Here is a 20,814-nt window from a genome sequence, read left to right as displayed (position 1 = left end):
CACCCACCCTGATGGATGGATTGAGCTGGATGACTAACCCATAACTGCCAGCATACCGCTGCACCCCCAGATGTGCGATGTGTATAACCCATGCACATTAATACTTTTGTTCTGGTGAGTGTAGACCAGTCCCAAGGGTGGTTTACCTTTCACGAGTTCATGCACTACTGTCCGTCACGGAGAGACCACACGTGCCATTCATAGGCACTCTCTGAGTTGGTACTCTCACACGAAGGACATTCCATTATTCAGGAATGATTCTATGAACTTATTTTAGCACGATTTACCAGTTTACATCATTATTGCAATTCTTTGCACTTTTTGGTTTTTACATGCGTTCATTATTGATCACATGCATTTATAGCGCTGCACTTGTCTTTAACATAGAATAGTTATGTGATTAAAGAGAATGAAGATATATAACTATATTGGGAAATTAGAAGTATATAAATTATTTGAGATATAAGTGTGAAAATGTTTAACATTTGAAAATAGAATGTATGACATTCGTTAGTAAATGCATTACTTTCCTGATCATTTTGGAGAAACAGCAAAAAAAAAAATAGAAAATTCTAATACAGCTGTACTATTTATTACATTCTAAAAATTCTCTTTTGCTATCAGAAAAAACGCCAATGTTAATAAAGCCTGTGCTTGTGCGCCATCTAGCGAATATATCCGGTATTGCACCTAAAAATGTGCCAGACAGGATACCAAATGCACTAATGGCAAAGTAGACGCTCGTTAATGAGCTTGCTAGACGCTGGTCAGACGACTGATTGTTTGACCGGAGTCTGCCTGAATGGTCAGTCTCTGCTAATACACTCACATCTTAGTGAATCAGGGCCACTGTGTAAATACCAAGTCATGAAGTTGGGAAGTCACAAGCACTCCAAAGTATAGTGTTCCACACTTTATTGTGAACACATAGGGGTTCATTTACATAAAGCAAATAGGCTGTTCACTTTGCAAGTGAAATTTAATTTTTCTTATCTTCGTGAATCTGTCAAAATTTTACATTGCAAAAGAAAAAAAAGGAATTTTGCCCACATATGATTGGATGGTGGAAGTCGGCAGAGCTTCACCTCATTCACCAACCTAAGGGACAATTCCCCTGCAAAGTGAACAGCCTAGGGGCCTTTAGTAAATCAACCCTATCATGTCACAAAGGTTGTTTAATCAGTGTTTCAAGACCGCGCAGGGTTCCCCTCCTTAGTGTAACACAATGGTTAAATGATCTGTGTGACATTATGGGATCTATTTATAAAACATTTGTCTCAAGAATGTCAGAAGCATTTGCACACTGAACAAAACGTGAATGTAATTTTTGTAAGGGATTAAAGGTTTTGCAGGTAAAAAGAATGCACATTTACTAGTTTTTTGTTTTAGGAGCCTGGGAAGCATTGCACCGCCAATCAGCAGATCACTGGTGCCCTGCAGGCCCTCTGCAGACTGTCAGTGTGATCTGTCTGTTCATACCTCGTACAAGCAGACAGTTTTACATTGAAAATAAAGAAATAATGAACTAACACAGCGCTCAACAGCGGAGTGGTAGTTCATTGAGAATTGCAAGACGACAGCCGCAAAGGGACTTTAGTTTTCCCATTCACAGAACTCATTTTCTTTAAATTGAGACAGCTAGTGGGGAGAAAAGAATATGTGTGTAACATGTAACATGATTCTGCATTTTGGCCACCAGATGAAGCTAAAGATTGAAGATAACAGGCGTGCAGTGTGCAAGAATGATTCTGACATTTATGTATTGCATGTTATATAACTAGACCCCTATGTGTTCACAATGAACTGTAAAAATCTATATTCTGGAGTGCTGGAGACTTTCTATTTTTCAGACTACAACAGGGGGCTGATTTGTTTTAGATATATGGACCTGAACTCTGCCTATCACAGACAGCTAGTGATTCCGTCCCAAACACATGCTAGGACAAAGATTTAAAACAGCTCTGTGGCACACAACTGCTATTGTAGTGCCATTCACACACAGAGCTATGGCTCGGCCCTGCCCCTTCTCTTTCCTCATTGGCTCACTGGCTGTGACTGATAGCAGCGGGAGCCAACGGCGAGGAGGGAGAGTCCCTGAGAGCTCTTTTGCACATTGCTGGATTGCGATGGGGCTCAGGTAAGTATTGGGGTAAGTATGAGGGGGGGGGGGGGCTGCTTCACACCTTGAGCTTTTAGAAACACTAAAAATAAATGCACATTTTTTCACTATTATTTTTTTGGGGGAGCCTGGAAAGCATTGCACCAGCAATCAGTATGGTGGCATGCAGGACTCCTGCAGACTGTCAGTGTGAGTTGTCTGCCCGTACATCATACAGACAGGCAGTTTCTCTCTGACAGGAAGAATGAATGAACTACCACAGCGCTTAATAGTGCCTTGGTAGTTCATTTAGAACTACAAGCTGAACCTTTCTTCTTTCCCTCACACTACCATTTGTCTGAAACGAGCAGTGCATGTTGGTTTCAGTCATGTACACTGCACTATGCACACAACCCATAGTCTACAGTCCATCTTGGAGGCGAGCAAGAGAAGGTGGCTATGTTCCTACATACGGTGGGACCATGCAGAATGAATGTAGCCACCCTCTAATAGGAATTCAGATCATAACAGCAAAAATAGGGAATTTGGAGGAGGCAGAGAGCAATAGAAGAGACCTTTGAGATAAGAATACATACAGGAGTAGATTTTCTTTAATTTTTACAACAGAGTGTATTGTCGCTGTAAATAATCTAGATGCATGTGAAGACACATACATTTCTGTAAAAAAAAAACACATCAAATTGGGGTAAAAGTACTTAGATACAACGTTCCGTATTCAGTTTTCTACAGGAAGTCAAAGAAGGTTTTGGTCAATTTCCAGCTAGCATGTGTTTTCTTCAATAGAAGCCAATTGTTAGACCAGCGTCTGTTAAACAGTCCCGCTGGAAAACCAGCATTCAGTCAGCACATGCATCCAATGAGGTGCAGTACTGATCAGTGTATTCTGCCGGTAGAGGAGTCTCACTCTCACAATACAAAGACACAGCTGGCTGTATGGCTAGCCCAAGTTTAGTACACAGCAGTACAAAGCACACGTCAGAAATATAGACTGTTACACTACGATGCACTTACTTTGGTGCGCCTGTTCAGACCTTAGATTACTTGTTAAAGACCCAGAACACTTAATAATCAAATTGTAGTGTTCCTAACAGTGTCAGGAATGACTTGCCCCCTCCTTCCTCCTGCACTTTGTTAGTGGGCCAACACTATGGTCTGATAATGTATTAGCCAATAGGAAGATGTTGAATGGGGCCAGTCAGCTTAGAAAGTGTTCAAATTTTCATACTACAGAGTGCCTTAGGATCTTCAGATTGATAGAACATCTGAGTATGTGTAGGCACCACTAGGTACCTGCACTGCAGCCCTGAAATCAGTTACCATTGTTCATATATCTGTCCAACAGGTGAGCTCTAAACCCTGTAACCTCTCTGCTCATCTAAAGAAAAGAGAAATCCGAGCACAACATAAAAATACTAGTGCATGTGAGTAAACAGAAAAATGTATAAAAAAGGATTCTTCAATGTAAATGAACCTCTTCCTTAACAAAGCCTGCTCCACAAACAGCCACAACCCTTTTTATATCTTCTAGAAAGAATTGTTAGAAAATGGTAAGATATACAATATACAGCATATCTATATAAATACTGTATATAAACATTTGTTTAAAAGCTAAGGCTGGCCATAGACGGGCCGTTTGTCGGCCGACAAATGAAAAAATTGGTTGGTGCCGTTGCCGATGCTGCCACCATCATCCACGAAAAATAGACGCTTTTCGTGGAGTTTCCAGCATGACCGATAACAGTAAACGAGAAGATCCACGAAAAAACGGCCGACGGGCGGGCCCCACTGACGGCGTGAATATCGGCCGATTTTTCGTGCGGACAAAAAATCGGCTGATAAACGACCCGTCTATGGCTTGCATTACTTCATCTTTTGCACCATGTTGAATGTTACACTTGTATTTAGGGTGTAATATGTAACATGGTGCAAATAGACCTTTCTCCTCCCCTGCAGCCACAATAACTTTTGAAATTGGTGCAGCTGTGTGGAACTTTTCCCACACAGCCACATCAATCACAGAGGCCTCAACGGAAAATGAGTACTTATAATCCATTTACACTTCTTCCAGCTCTCAGCTGAAAGCCTGTACTTCTGTAAGCTGGAGAGCTGGAGGAAGAGTCTGCAAGAGCCTGATGTTGTACCCATAATCCACTGATTGCAGGTGTAATACGTTGCAAGCTCCTGTGAAAAAAAAATTAAAATGCACATTTTTTTCTGCAAAAAAATGTGCATTTATTTATTTTTTTTAAGTGGACTTGGTCATTGAAGTACAGCAGCTACTGTAGCTAAAAAGAAGCTCGCTGAATAGACAGAAGTTTGTTTTAATTGTGTTTTATCTAAGTAAGATAATGCATAATAAATATATTTATTTAGAATAATTTTGTTACCTCATTCCGCCTTTTGTAGAACTTTCCATGATCTCCCATTCATATATTCACCTTCTATAGAGGAGTCACTGTGATTCCATACTCATCTGCCATCAGCTGCCAGAGATGGGGATAGAATAACATTGTGTTTGACACTGAGAAAGGTAAACCGGGACACAGGTTGTCAACTAGGCTTAAAAAATAGATATGGCTAAAAGAGTAACATGCAAAGGTCACATTATATATGGCCAGGCCAAATGTTATAATACATTTAATTTTAGTGCCTGTTTGCAAGTAGTTGTAGGAAATCCACATTGCACAGGGGCTTATAGTCTTCAACCACAACTGATCTCTCCATTACGCAGTGATGAAACCAGAGAACATTTATAAAGCTCCATTAACCGCTTCCTGACTATAGCAGAAATACTACTACAGGGCGGCACGGGTGCACAAAATCACGTACCTGCGCCGCCATTTTTGGCCGCAGCTGTCAAAACACTGGGTCCCGGACTGATCTGTAGTGGATCGCTTTTCAGAGTGCAGATAAGAGACTGCTATCAGGTGTTCAGGAGGCTGTCCTGTCACCCCCTGGAGGCCTGTTATTTTTCTGCCAAATGGCAGTTTATAAAGCTGATATCAATGTTTAATGGTTTATAATGGTGATGCGCTGCAACCTCCAGCCAAGTGTTTGGCTTGCAGTTGTGGTTCTCCATTGACTTGAATGGCCGAGTTTGATGGTCAGCTTGACATGTTGCATTAAATTTTCTTGGTCATGACGCAAAGCATTGTGGTCATGGCATGTGAACAGCCTCTTCCAGCTGTATTGTAGACATTAGGTGGGTGGCTGGGGGGGGGCATTGAAACTGGGGCTCAGCTGCCTGTTTTTACAGCCCCACCCACCCTTGACCACTCATGTGAAAGAGGTATTGAAGTGGTTCTAAGGCCTCTGTTATTATCTTAATGAATTCCCTGCATGAAGGTTAAAACGTACCCCATTAACTATGCCCCCTCCCCCTTTAAACCCTTACCTGTGCCTGTCAGTGATCCAGCGTTCATCATTCTCCTCTGGGTGCCCAGGAAGGGATCTCACCAGCTAGTCTGTACTAGGCCCCATGATTTCTAATGGTGGCTTTGCTGATAGGACAGTGTGGAGGGAGAGGAGAACTGATTTGGTCCCATCCACTGACAAGTAGAAAGTGTGTGTGTGAGGGGGGGGGAGCAGTTAGAGAAAGTGGAGGTTATTGATGGCACCCACGGGTGGTAGAGAATGCTGGCAGGAGTCCACAGAGAGCCAGCAGGGACTGGGGAGAAGTTGTGTGGGGAGAGAGAACGGCAGCAGAGGGCGCTATGTACAAGTCTGGGTAATACATAAGGAGTGTGTCTGGGGGGATCTGTTCAGGGAAAACACAAAGCACTGGAAGCAGTAGCAGAACCTGGGGACAGCCATTCACAGGAAGCCTTGCATTTTATCAACCAATACAAGACTTTCTCTGACTGAGGCGGGCAGATATTGTCATGATCTCCTCCTCGGCCAATCAGAGGAAGCCTTGTATTAATTGATAAAACTCAAGACTTCTGTGAATGGCTGAGCAGCGCTCACCCTGGCTTCATTTTGTTCCAGGCGTGGGACGGGAAATCCCTATCCTGCCACAAGAACATGGCACTGTATACTTGATGTAGCGTAGGTTGCATACAGTTTCTACAACGCTAACAGCGCTCACATCTTTTAGTAAAGAAAACCGTTCATTTGGACCAGCTTGGCTCAGAGAGACTATTGAAAGTCACTGTAATATGGAGTTAGGCCCTCAGCCCTCCACTGTGCTATAGGGATAGTGTGGCCTGCTCTTCCTCCTCCATCCACCCTACAGGCCCAGAGCATTGCTGGCTACCCTTCACATGGCTATGACAAAGTATGTGAGATTGATCGCCATCAGGAGGACATCTGCAGCGTCGGTGTGGTGAGAGACCTTTGGCCACCATGTCACAGGCATTTGCTGCCACCAGTAGAGTTCTGCGTAAAGAAGACTCCATATACTAGGCTGCATGTGACATACTCCTGACCACCGCAATGTTTATGCTTTATGTACAACAGATGCTGGTTGCTCAGTGGTCACTGTTAATTATTATTATTATACAGTATTTATAAAGCGCCAATAGTTCACTCAGCGCTGTACATTACAAAGGGGGACAGAACATGTGACAGAACAATACCAATACAATGCAAAACATGAGGGGATCGAGGGCCCTGCTCTTTCGAGCTTACAATCTAGAAGTTCTTCATCAAGGTAGGCTGTGTGCAGAAAAGCATATGTAAGAGTAGAGTTTCATATTTGACAAATCAGTGTGCTGAGAATTGTATGTGTCTGCTAGTCTCCCACTTGTGTTTTTGGGATACAAGGACTGTGGCATATGTTACTGTGTACACAGTGAGTAAGGTCAAATGTTAAGCCCCTCCCACTGTTAGTACAACATTGCCACACCCATTTCACACGATATATGCACAACCGATTTTAAAACAAATTTATTGGAACTAAATACAATTACATTAATTTTAGAAAACAAACACAATAGAATACCAATTTTTTTTCTAAAATATAGAAGGTGATGTTTTGTCAAGTAAATGGATACCAAATATGTCAACATTGAAAATTGTCCACGTCTCTGAAATGACGACAAATTGTCCACAGGCAACACTTGACAAGCCTTTACGGATAACCAGTTTAGAGTCAAATATAGTGGATGGCCCTAGAATCATAGTATAGACAGTGCCAACCACAGACCAGCTGTACCTTGTGATTCGTTGTGGCCAATCACAGCTGACCATAATAGTAAACACTGAAAGAATCAATTTAAAAAAATTCCCCAGAGTAGTACAATGTTACTGTGGTAACATATTGCTCTGGTCATAGTGTGGTAAAAAAATAAATATGTATAATTTTTACAGACTGTCATTAGTCAGTGTCTCTGATCAGTTATACCAGTTATATGATGACTTTGTACTGCACTGGTGATGATGATGGGGAAAAAAAACGGGGTCATTTGGGCTGAGATGTTAGTAAATCAGAAAGAAATGAGATGACAGTACATCAGAACTGATTGATTTTCATTTATATATATCATAGTTTGTGAACACTATAAACTTTCTTACAGACTAAATAATAAATGCTGATTTCTGTTATTTTCACTAAAGAAATGTAGTGGAATACAGTTTGATCTAAATTGATGAAGAAAGATTACTTATTTGCAAAATTTCACAAATAAAAAGAGGCATGCTGAGTATTTTGCAGATCTCATTTTTTCTCACAAGGTTTTGAAATATAAAAAAGAAAAAAATTTTTTTTGTCTTCATTTTCCAAAAACTTGTGGCAACAAACAAGATACTCACCATAATTCTTATCAAATTCCTTGGGGTGTCTACTTTCAAAAAAGGTTCATTTGGGGGGGGGGGGGTTTGGTGCTCCGAAACTGTGATAGGTAGTCAAGTGTAATGAGAAAATAAAGCCCTTTAACCACTAGCCTACAGGGCACTTATACCCCCTTCCTGCCCAGGCCAATTTCCAGCTTTCAGCGCTGTCACACTTTGACTATTGCGCGGTCATGCAACACTGTACCCATATAAAAAAAATTTCATTTTTTTTGAGACAGAGCTTTCTTTTGGTGGTATTTAATCACCTCTGGGATTTTTATTTTTTCTTAAACAAACCAAAAACCACTGAAAATTTTGAAAAAAAAGTTTTTTCTTAGTTTTTGTTATACAATTTTGTAAATAAGTGATTTTTCTCCTTCACTGATGTGCGCTAATGAGGCTGCGGTGATGGGCACTGATAGGCTGCACTGATGGACACTGATAGGTGGCACTGGTAGGTTGCACTGATGGGCATTGACAGGCATCACTGATGGGCACTGAAAGGCAGCACTGATACATGACACTGATATATGGCACTGATAGGCGGCACTGACGCACTGTTAGGCAGCACTGACTGGCACTGATAGGCAGCACTGATAGGTGGCACTGATTGGCATTGATAGGTGGCACTGACTGGCACTGATGGGTGACATTGAAAGGCAGCTCAGATGGGCACTGATATGTGGCATTGATGTGCACTGGTATGCACTGATATGTGGCACTGATGGGCACTGGCACGTGGCACTGATGGGCACGTGGCACTGATGAGCACTGACAGGTGGCACTTCTGGGGCCACACTGATCATCAGGGCACACTGATCATCCGTGCCCTGATGATCAGTGTACATGTCCCCTCTGCGGAAAGCCGATTACCGGCTCTCCTCTCCTCTCGAGCTGTCAGCGTGATAACAGGCCTTTCCCTGTTTACATATGATCAACTGTGATTGGACACAGCTGATCACGACCGAGCCGACATCTTCGGCTCTTTCCGTGATCCCTTGGACACAGTGCACTGGCATCGCCGCGCTCCGCGCTCCCTGAGCCGCACATGCGCAGTGAGAATGGTAGGACGTCATATGACGTCCTCTCAGAACGAGAGAACCACCTTGCGCCCGTCATTGTACTATAGGGTGGGTGGAAGGTGGTTAAAAACCTGCCAAAACGTGGTACCCCCATACTCAGGAGAAGTAGCAGAATGTGTTTTGGGGAGTAATTCCACATATACCCATGGCATGTGTGAGCAATAAATTATTTGTTACAATTTTGTGTAAAAAAACCTTTTATTCCAAAAACTTGTGGTAAAAAAATAAATTCTTCTATTCATTCAACATGCCTCTCAGCAAATAGTTTGGGGTATCTACTTTCCAAAAAGGGGTCGTTTTGGGGGGTGGGTGGGGGGCATTTTATGCCCAGCATTAGAAGTTTATGTCACACATCACTCATTCTTCTAACCACCTGAAGAACAAGCCTTTTCTGACATGTTTTGTTCAAATAAAAAAAATCTGTATTTTTTGCTAGGAAATTAATTTAAACCCCCAAACATTATATTTATTTTTTTAAAGCAAACACCCTAGTGAATAAAATGGTGGGTGCTGCAATTTTTTATGTCACATAGTACTCGTGCAGTGATTTTTCAAACGCAATTTAAAAACAAAAAATACACTTTTTTTTACTTTTAATGTACAAAAACACAAAATATTGGCCAATTATTTGGTAAGATATAAAAGATGATGATGGTATGCCAAGCAAATAGATACCAAACATGACATGCTTTAAAACTGCGCATGCCCTGTGCAATGGCAACAAACTGCATATGTTATTAATATCCATAGGCAATGTTTTAAAAGCCTTTACAAGCTACCATTTTAGATTTACAGAGGAGGTCTAGTGTTAGAATTCCTGCCCTTGATCTGACGTTCACGGCCATACCTCACATGCATGGTGCAACCGCTGTTCACATACTGGCACAAGGTCAACACTCGCGCGTGGGGGGGGGGGGGGGGGCGAGGGTGCTTTTTATTTATTTCTTTATTTTTATTTTTTGAAGTTATTTTGATTTTTTTTAAATTTATTTTTACACTGTCCCTTTCATTTTTTTTTCAATCACTTTTAATGCTATCACATGGAATGCAAATATTCCCTATAACTTCAATGGGCATTGTCATATATTCTTTTTTGAGAAATCTGGAGTCTATCAGACTCCAGATAACTCCTCTGCCCTTACATTATCTAATCAAACCAAGATCGGTGTGATCAGATGCTTTCCCAATTCACAAATGGCGCTGTTTATATCCCATGAAACTGAAGTGATGAAATGCTTGTAGCTTCTGATTTCTTATACTATAGAGATAATTGGCACCATTCTGGTCTCCAATCAGCTCTATGGTCAGCTGGCAGAAACACCGACTGCATTCTCAGGTTCCCCCAATGGCACAGGACTGCCCTGGAAGGCAGTGGGGGAGGGGGTGAGGCATCATTTCCCGCTGCTTGTAAAAGCAATCCTGCAGCTAATTAGCCACTATGATTGCTTTTACATGAAAGCCGATCGCCGGCTGAAAAAAAAACGATACCAGTATGATGCCTGCAGCTGTAGGCATCATCCTGGTATAACCATTCAAAGTCCAGTGATGTACCAGTACGTCGCTGGTCCTTGTTCAGTATATATGCTATGTTCTTTTTTTTTTGTATGCAGCCCTGCATCCGCCCATTTCTAATGGTGGGCACACAGGTTGCACGGTGCCACATGCCCCAGTTCCAAGATAGTACAAATGTCTAAATAGTGGCACGCCTGAATAAAAATTGTCCACGTATAAGTGGTACCCCATATGGAAAAAGGATGACACCAAGTCCCACACTATCTTGCCACTACTCCCCATGTAGTCTGGGCATCCGGGGGGCTCCACATGACTATCTTTTCCCTCGTAAATCTGAAACTTATAAGTATAGCCTGTTGCCCTCTCACAGGTCTTATATATCTTGACCCCATATCTGGCACGCTTGCTGGGCAGAAATTGTTTGAATGCAAGGCTGCCAGAAAAATGAATGAGGGACTCATCAACCCAGAATTTTTGCTGGGGAGTATAGACATCTGCAAATTTTTGGTTAACGAGGGTCCGAATTTTGTGGAGCTGGTCAAATTCAGGGTCAACCCGAGGACGACAGAGTGTATTGTCATTGAAATGCATAAAACATTATACTCTCATTTTATGCCTGGCCATGGCAGTAGAGAACACAGGCATGTGATGAATCGGGTCTGCGGACCAATACAACCGCAATTCATTTTTTTAGTAATGCCCATGTTGAGGGTTAGGCCAAAAAAAATGTAAATTCGGAAACCATACTGCGTTTCCATGCGAATGGTCTGATGAGGTTTGAATTTAAGTTGGCGGCGTTAAATTGTTGTGCATATAAATGCTTTGATCCACAATTAATGCATACAGATCTTCTGTGAAAAACGGCTCCAAAAAATCGGTGTGAGTAGTTAAATTTGCTGTTTCCACCTGAATTCCGGGTTGGGCAGTAAATGGGGGAAGTACAGGTGCTGCAGAATTTGTGGGCTGTCAATCGGGATTTGCAAGCACATCCAGAAGGACACTAGGGGCTCTACAGGCCTGTGTGTGAATTCTTGGTTGCGGGACAATACTTGTGCTCACCACCGCACCTGCTTGTACTGCACTTATGTGACTCGCAACGTCACCAAGTGATACTGCAGTGCTGGTATGTGACAGACCAGGATGTACTAGGCCGCTGGTGCTCACCAGTTCACTAATGCTGCGTTTTTGGGGACACTATATTAATGTGAGCACTGGTTTAGTGCTGATCTGATCAATGATATTGATCTGTTCAAACCCTATATTAGCAATGGAGGTTTATTGTGTATGAGTGTGTTCCTGGCAATCAAGGGGTTAAATGTGATGACTGGTGTACTGACAGGCAATCTGACACTATCTGGGAGGGGCGTGAAAACCACGGGAGCGCAAATCACTTATATATATATATATATATATACAGTATGTGATTCTGTGCACCCGTGCTGCCCTGTAGCACTATTTCTGCTATAGGGCAGTCAGGAAGTGGTTACAGAAATGGTTTGTGTTACTGCGCTGTGTTTCTTTAACTGACAATTGCGCAGTCATGCAACGCTGCTCCAAAATTAAGTTTACGTCCTTTTTTCCTCAGGAATTGAGTTTTGTTTTGTTGGTATTCAATCGCCTGTGCGTTTCTCTGTTTTTTGAGCTATAAAAAAAAGACCAATTTTGAGAAAAAAAAACAATATTTTGGACATTTTGCTATAAAACATGTCCAGTAAAAAATGTATTCTGCGACATGTCTTTGCTAAAAACAAATCCCAATACGTGTAAATTAATTGGTTTACGTGAAAGTTATAGCGTCTACAAATGGTGGTATAGATACTGGGATTTTTTTTCTATACTAATAATGGCGGTGATCAGCAAATTATGGAGGGACTGCGGCGGACACTCTAACACTGGGGGGAACTGACTTGGGGTCACTGACATCCCCAGTGACACCAATACCGTGATCAGTGCAAAAAAAAAAAAAAAAACAGACACTGTACTAATGGCACTGGGGAGGAAGGGGATAACATTATAAGGCAATCAAAGGGTAAAATGTGCGAGGGGAGTGTTGCACTAGGGGGGCTCAACTGTAAGCAAACTGATCTGGAAGGCTGAGCTCAGTGATGCTCAGACTGACAGGGTTGAGAGTTGCATTGAAAACAATGAAGCCGTGCTCCCTGTCAGTGTTTGCCGCTAATTGCTGGGCTCCGGTGGGTAATCACCGGCTGGGACCCACGGATTCACACCTGCGGCCGCGATTGGTGGCACGGGTAGGGCGGTCACTTGCGTCTCGCGCGCCCCCTACCCAAAATGCGAAATCACATATATTTACGTGATTTTGCACAGCGGTGCCGCCCTAACGCAGTATATGTACTGAGGCTGGTCGGGAAGTGGTTAAAGTGGTTCTAAAGGCTGAAGGTTTTTACCTTTATGCATGAAGGTAAAAAACGTCTGTGTGCTGCCCCCCCCCTCATGCTTAAGGTAAAAAAATGGCAAAAAAGTCGCTTAAAAAGTGAAAAATCCGATTTAAAAATGCTGTTGGCAAAAAATCAGATAAATTGTGTACAGATAAACATAAATAAATTGCCACGCTAGACCATCATTGTTTACAAATAAGTACATAAATAGTGAAAAATGTGTAAAAAAAATATCAACATATAATCAAGTCCCAATATTCTGATAGTGTGTAATCAAACACCACGTGTCTTCAAATAAAACAAGTGCACCACCACCAAGTACTGGTAGGATTCTTACCGGAACATATGGACCCTTCAGGTAATAAGAGTCATAAAGGCATGAATAATGGTCGGGAGATGTGTATCCACCAGGACTCTCAAGCAGAGGAAAGATGCTGGACAACCATTATAAATGGAAAGGATCCCTTCAGGCTATCCCCATCCTATATGTCTCTCCGCTGCATGTAATCATTCACCGATCCCGACCAGTTCTATGAGAGAGAACACCATTGTATAATGTGCCAATGTATGGGGGTACCAATAAGGAGCAGAGCATTTGCGTATCAGGAATTAGCACGATTTTGCATGCGTTTCACACCACACAGTAACGTGAATCAAGCCTTGGACAGGAATGCCTGGTGACTGAAAATACTTTTGGTATTTTTCCAAATCTGTTTGGTAATTGCAAAATATACCTGATGATCCTGCCCGCTATTTAATGAGCTCATAACTTCCTGTGGGCTTTAACAACTTCATCTCCGGTAGTCTTATCAGCCCTCTCTGTAGATTACCTCTTTGCACCATAATGTGCAGCCCATACAAACAAATAGGCTGTCATAAATGTCCTGCACAGGCACGCATTCAAAATGTACATCCTGGTGTGACTTGGCCCTCAGCGTAGGGTTTAGACATTGGCAGCCCTAACTGTATGTTAGAAATTATTATTATTATACAGTATTTATAAAGCGCCAATAGTTCGCTCAGCGCTGTACATTACAAAGAGGGACAGAACATGTGACAGAACAATACCAATACAATGCAAAACATGAGGGGATTGAGGGCCCTGCTCTTTGGAGCTTACAATCTAGGAGGGAGGGGATGGTGGCACAGGAGGAGATAGCTGTGGGGGATGGAGTGGTAGGAAGAGTGGAGGAGGTCGGCAAGTTAGCAGGGGGTGGGGTAGGCTTCCCTGAAGAGATGGGTTTTCAGGGTGCGCCTAAAGGAGAGGAGAGTAGGTGATAATCTGATGGGTTGGGGCAGGGAGTTCCAGAGGATGGGTGACACCCTGGAGAAGTCCTGGAGGCGGGCATGGGAGGAGGAGACCAGAGAACTAGAGAGAAGGAGGTCTTGTGAGGAGCGGAGTGTGCGTGCTGGGCGGTACTTGGATATTAGGTCAGTGATGTAGTTCGGGGCAGTATGGTGGACAGCTTTGTACGTCAGTGTTAGGATTTTGAATTTGATCCGTTGGGCAATCGGAAATGAGAAGTTTTTACTGTAATAATGTTTGTATGTTAGGTCATTACCACATCTCACATGTATTGACCATAAGGAAAGACAAAAAAGAAAAAAGTGACATTAAAGAGTTTTGAAAATAGAGAAATAATAGAGCAATATTCATCCTGGCACCAGTGTAAGGAGTGTATGATTGCCTATTCTGAAGGAGACTTTCCTTGCCTGCCTGCTGACAGATCCCTATGTGCAGAGCCAGAGCTGTAAGTAGAAGCTTCTAGCCTCTGTGCAAGAAACCACAAAGGGCACCCTTGACCCTTGGTAGTTCCACCACTGGCGTCAATAGGTTTTTATTTTTGTTATTTTATTTTTTACCATTGTATTTTTTTTTACAGTTTTTTAGAAGCCTTGTTAGGTGGCTTTGGTGAGATGTTAGGGGTCTAAACCCCTGACATCTCACCTTTGAGCCAGAGAAAGGAGATTGAGGACACAGACCTCAATCTCCTCCGCAGCCTCAGCTACACAGAATGAATGGACAGAAATATCTCTGTACAGAGCTTCCCATTTATTCACAAACTAAAGCATAATAAACACAGTTTACTATGCCTTCGTTATGAATGAACACTGTCAGTGATCAGTATGGGTCAGGGACTCTTTTCATTAAGACCAGGAAGAGGCTGGTAAATGACACATGTATTGGCCACTTCCCCACTCTCCATCCTGACAGATCACCTGCAGCAGCCAGTAGAGGGGAGGTGGGGAAGATGGCAGTGCTGCAGGGATGAGGGGCCTGGTATGTATACTTATCAGCTGCTCTTCCCCCCTCCTCTGTATACAGCAGTAAACACAGACCTAAGATCATCAGCGTAGCTCTTCCAGTTCAATGTTCCTCCCCGGCTCCTCATGTCTGTACAGGAGAACATCAGAGCCGAGGAGGAGGAGCCAGCGTGAGTTCTGTGAGGGGTGCACTCTGCAGGGTGTCGGCGGGGAGACATGCAGACTGCCACAGAGGGGGAAATCGCCATGTGTGGGACCGCGGGGACTCTGCAAGAGAAGCAGGGCAGGTATCCCGGGTGCCCACACTGGTGTGCCCTGTTAGGCAAGTAACCGGAGCGCAGTGACTGAACTTGTTCCACCAATGGGCTCCGGGCTTCACAGAGAGGGCCTAAGCTGGCTTATGCTGGGGGAAGCTCAGGGCCCCCCACGGTGGTGGAATGCCAGGGCCCTGTCACAAGTTCGACCCTGGTAGTTCCACCGCTGTGCATAGCCTCCCCTCCCACCTTCCATACTATGGACTCTAATCTAATGAATCTCTATGGGCCGCCATCCTCCCTCACTATGGGATCTATCGGGCAGCACAGTAGCTAAATGGTTAGCACTTCCGCCTGGCAGTACTAGGGTCGTTGGTTCGAATCCCAGCCACTGCACCTCCTGCCTGGAGTTTGCATGTTCTCCCTGTGCATGCGTGGGTTTCCTCCAGGTACTCTGGTTTCCTCCCACACTCCAAAGACATGCTGGTAGGTGAATTAGCTCCTATCTAAATTGGTCCTAGTATGTGTATGAATGTGAGTTAGGGACCTTAGATTGTACACCCCTTGAGGGTTAGGGACTGATGTGACAATGTGTAAAGCACTGCGTAAACTGACAGCGCTGTAGAAGTGCCTGAAATAAATAAATACATTTAGAAAGCTTTCTTTGCCTGAATGGCCAACACATTGGTGTATACAATCCCTGTGCTTATTATCTCCATCTAGTGGCTAAAATGCGGTAATTTATCTCAGGAAGGTATTTCAGAATGCTATACCGCACATTGACCAGTAGATGGAGCCGGCGAACCCAAAGGATTCGTTTTAGTAATGTATCTGTGTACGGCTTCCGGGTCTCCAGCACAGACCCCGCCCACCACGTACACGACACTCACGAAGCACGCACATAGCGTCCCCGTCGCCTAGCAACCGCGCCGCTCCTTCATTCTGCGAGTGATCGCCGAGGAGATAAGACGTGTAGTTGTAGTGTCCTGCACCGCAGTGGAATACGTATGGGAGGCGGCCTCAGGGAGGGCCGCCCATGGCTCTGCAGCTAGGATATTGTAGCCGTTCATCTCCGGGAGCCGCACAGCCTCACATTTCCTCATTATAACACAGCTCTTCCCCGGGTAGGAGAATGTGCAGCTCATGACATTCCGGATCGCTGCAGCTGCAGTGCCGATCATCCGGAACACACGGGGCGGAGGATTTCATGGGCGGCGGAAGATCGGGCCGTGCGGTGACAGCGACACATCTCTATGATCGGGAGGGGGGTGTGGAGCGGATACAGAATTTCTCAGAAGCTGAGCGCCTGCGCAGACCGAACCATTCAATTGCCGCTCATCTGCCATCAACTACTTGTAATACATAAAGCACTGATTCACTTACGAGGGGGAGGAGGGGATAGAACAGACACACCCCAACTACCGCCCCCTCACTTTCCACAGACAGGCCTCGCCCCCCCCCCTAATTACCGACACACCCCCTTCAAGGGATACCGATCTTCAGGAAATGTGTGTATAGGAGGCGGAGTCTGATTTGGAGATCACACGTGATGTCATGTGGGAGGTGGAGCTTCGGCTTAATGATTGAGGGGGCGGAGCAGCCTGTACCGCCTCCTCCGTCCTCATCTGCCAATGGGCACGCAGTGTTTTTCCCAGTAGAAATGAAGGCGACGTGGAGGATGTAGAAGTGTCTGTACAGTGCATGGCCTTTGTCCCCCTGTCCTGTGACAACAACCTTTGCAGTATAGGTGTCAGCTTCCAGTGGCCATGTTGTAAGGACAGGACTATGGGTGACATTACAATGACTTGTTAGGCTTGGTCCACACTAGGCAAACACTGAAGAGTGATCTGTAGTGGATCGCTTTTCAGAGTGCGGATAAGTGGCTGCTGTCAGGTGTTCAGGAGGCTGCCCTGTCACCCCCTGGAGGCCGCCTGTTTTTTTCTGCCTCACCAGCTAGTCTGTACAAGGCCTCATGATTTCTAATGGCTTTTCTGATAGGACAGTGTGGAGGGAGAAGAGAACTGATTTGGCCCCATCCACTGACAAGTAGAAAGTGTGTGTGTGTGGGAAGCCCAGAGCATTGCTGGCTACCCTTCACATGGCTATGACAAAGAACGTGAGATTGATCGCCATCAGGAGGACATCTGCAGCGTCGGTGTGGTGAGAGACCTTTGGCCACCATGTCACAGGCATTTGCTGCCACCAGTAGAGTTCTGCGTAAAGAAGACTCCATATACTAGGCTGCATGTGACATACTCCTGACCACCGCAATGTTTATGCTTTATGTACAACAGATGCTGGTTGCTCAGTGGTCACTGTTAATGAAGTTCTTCATCAAGGTAGGCTGTGTGCAGAAAAGCATATGTAAGAGTAGAGTTTCATATTTGACAAATCAGTGCGCTGAGATTTGTATGTGTCTGCTAGTCTCCCACTTGTGTTTTGGGGATACAAGCAGGGGCGGACTAACAACTCATGGGGCCCCCGGGCAATAGGGAATCATGGGGCCCCTGTGTCCTTGCCCAAACTCAAAAAAGCCTATGAAAAAGGTACTGAGGCATCTCATGGGGCCCCCTACTGACCCCGGGCTCTCGGGCAGTGCCCAAGTTTCCAAATAGTCAGTCCGCCCCTGGATACAAGAACTGTGACATGTGTTACCGTGTACACAGTGAGTAGAGTCATTGTTAATCCCCTCCCACTGTTAGTACAACATTGCCACACCCATTATATGCACAGACATTTTTAAAACACAAATTTATAGGTACTAAATACAATTACATTACAATTACATTAATTTTAGAACACACAAACACAATAGAATACCCAATTGTTTGGTAAAATATAGAAGGTGATGAAAAGTCAAGTAAATAGATACCAAACATGTCAACATTAAAAATTGTCCATGTTTCAGAAATGGCGACAAACTACGGACCCTAAATTTGTCCACAGGCAACACTTGACAAGCCTTTACAGATTACCAGTTTAGAGTCAAACAGAGAGGATGGCCCTAGAATTATTGTTCTCACTCTGATGTGATACCTCACATGTGTGGTGCAATCACTGTTTACATATACATGTGGGGCCTTCATGCGCATTTGCACATAAGCACAATTTTTTAAATATTTTATTTAAATGTATTTTTTTACCTTTTTTTTTAAATTAAACTTTATTGCTATCACAAGGAATGGACTACATCCCTTGGGATAGCTTGGGCAGTGACAGGTGCTATTTATGGAGAAATCTGGCATCTATTAGACCTTTTCGCCCAGGAATGGTGGTGGGAGGAGGTGCTCCCTTTCAAGCCCTTTCGGATCACTTTTATCGTAAAAAATGACACCGGGATCATGGCTGCAGCCATGATCCTGGTATAGCTGATTCCAGTCCAAGACATGTAAATATATATACTGTGGATGGGAAACAATTAAGAATAATAGCCAGAGCAATATGCAGCTTGTGTTTTTGCATAGCCTATCATGGCACAGAGGACACACACATGACCATAACAAACACAGGCTAAAAACTCCATCTAAATGTGACTGACCACTAATAAATAGCCTTATAACTTATTATTTCTTTTTAACCTCATTCACCATTTCTGGGTGGACGTCATATGACATCCTTCCGGAATGTGCCTCACAGCCCGGCGAGATCTGTCACCTGCTGTGTCCAGTGGACACAGCAGGTGACTGATCAGTGTACGGGCCGCTGCATCATAGTTGTACACAATGGATGGCGTTCATTCATGCCATCCATTGTGTACTATCTTGTTGATCTCTGTGAGTTACCACATGGTACGGACAGAGACAATCACAGCCCATCTGTACCCTGTGATTCGCTGTGGTCAATCACAGCTAACCATATTTGTACGCCCCTTGAGGGTTAGGCACTGATGTGAATGTACAATATATATGTAAAGCAATGCGTAAATTGAAGGCACTATATAAGTACCTGGAATAAATAAAATAAACCATAATAGCAAACACTGAATTCATCAATTTAAAAAAATTCCCCAGAGCAGTACAATGCAACTTTGGTTAAAAAAAAAAATATATATATATATTTTTTTACATATTGTCACCAGTCAGTGTCTCTGATCACCAGTTATATGATGACGCTGTACTGCATTAGTGACAGTGTGAAAAAAAAAAGAAAAAACAACTGAAAAAAACTCACCTTGCCATTTACTAAATACCTTGGACTGTCTACTTTCTGAAAAGCGGTCATTTGGGATGAGATGTTAGTAAATCAGAAAGAAATGAGATGTCAGTACATCAGAATTGATTGCTTTTCAGATATAGATATATACCATAGTTTGTGGATGCTAGAACTTTCCTACAGACTAAATAATAAACACTGATTTGGGTTATTTTCACTAAAGAAATGTGGTGGAATACAGTTTAACCTAAATCTATGAAGAAAGATGACTTATTTGTAAAATATTACAAAATACTAAAGGCTATTTTTTACCTTAATGCATTCTCTGCGTTAATGTAAAAAAAATCTTCAAAATATTCCGCTGCCCTCCAGCCCCCTAAATACTTACGTGAGCCCAATCTCCATCCAGTGTTGTGCCCGAGAGTAGCAGCGCTGCTCTATCCCTTTCTCCTCACAGGCTCAGAGGCAACAGAGGGAGCCATAGGCTCCTGCTGCTGTCAATCAAGTCCAGTGAGGAGGCAGCGGGGTGGGACTAAGCTGCGCTCTGTGTATCAATAGATGCACACAGCACAGGTCAAAATCGAGCCCGCACAAGTGACCCCATAGCAAGAGTGGATGGAATTATTGTATGCAAATTCCGCCAATGAAAGGAGAGACATCCAGTCATCCTTTGAGTAAGATGAAAAACATCGTAAATACTGTTCAAGGGTCTGTTTTGTCCTGTCAGTTTGCCCATTCGTTTGACAGAAATGTGCGATCGCGCACAAGCATGCGCACATTGAATTGGCGCCAGATGGACTATTTAAAGGATGCTTCTGCCTGTGCTTAATGCTGACTGGACTTCAGCATTAAGCACAGACAGAAGCATCCTTTAAATAGTCCCACTGGCGCCAATTCAATGTGCGCATGCTTGTGCGCGATCGCACATTTCTGTGCGCATACACACGTCTTGTCACTATTCTGCAGAGATTGCTGTGCGCATGTGCATTTCTATTAGCCAACCGTCTCACAGGAATTCCCTTACAAGGACTTTGAAAAACTAATTATCGGGAACTGGCAGGAAAAAAACCCAGAAAGACAGCAAAATATAGGCTACCTTAACGACTAGGGGAACGCCCACAGTACATATACTGCAGCAAAGCGGCCCCTGTGCGCAGGATCACGTATATAAACGTGATCCTGCATTTCTGGGTAGGGGGCGTGCGCCCGCCCGCCCCAACCCGCGGCGCCGATCGCAGTCCTGATCAGTGTGCTTACAG

The sequence above is a fragment of the Staurois parvus genome, unplaced genomic scaffold (genome assembly GCF_062004578.1).
Source record: "Staurois parvus isolate SC_StPar_1 unplaced genomic scaffold, SC_StPar_1.0 ptg001847l, whole genome shotgun sequence".
Lineage (NCBI taxonomy): Eukaryota > Metazoa > Chordata > Amphibia > Anura > Ranidae > Staurois > Staurois parvus.
Note: the sequence above shows the minus strand (reverse complement) of the source record.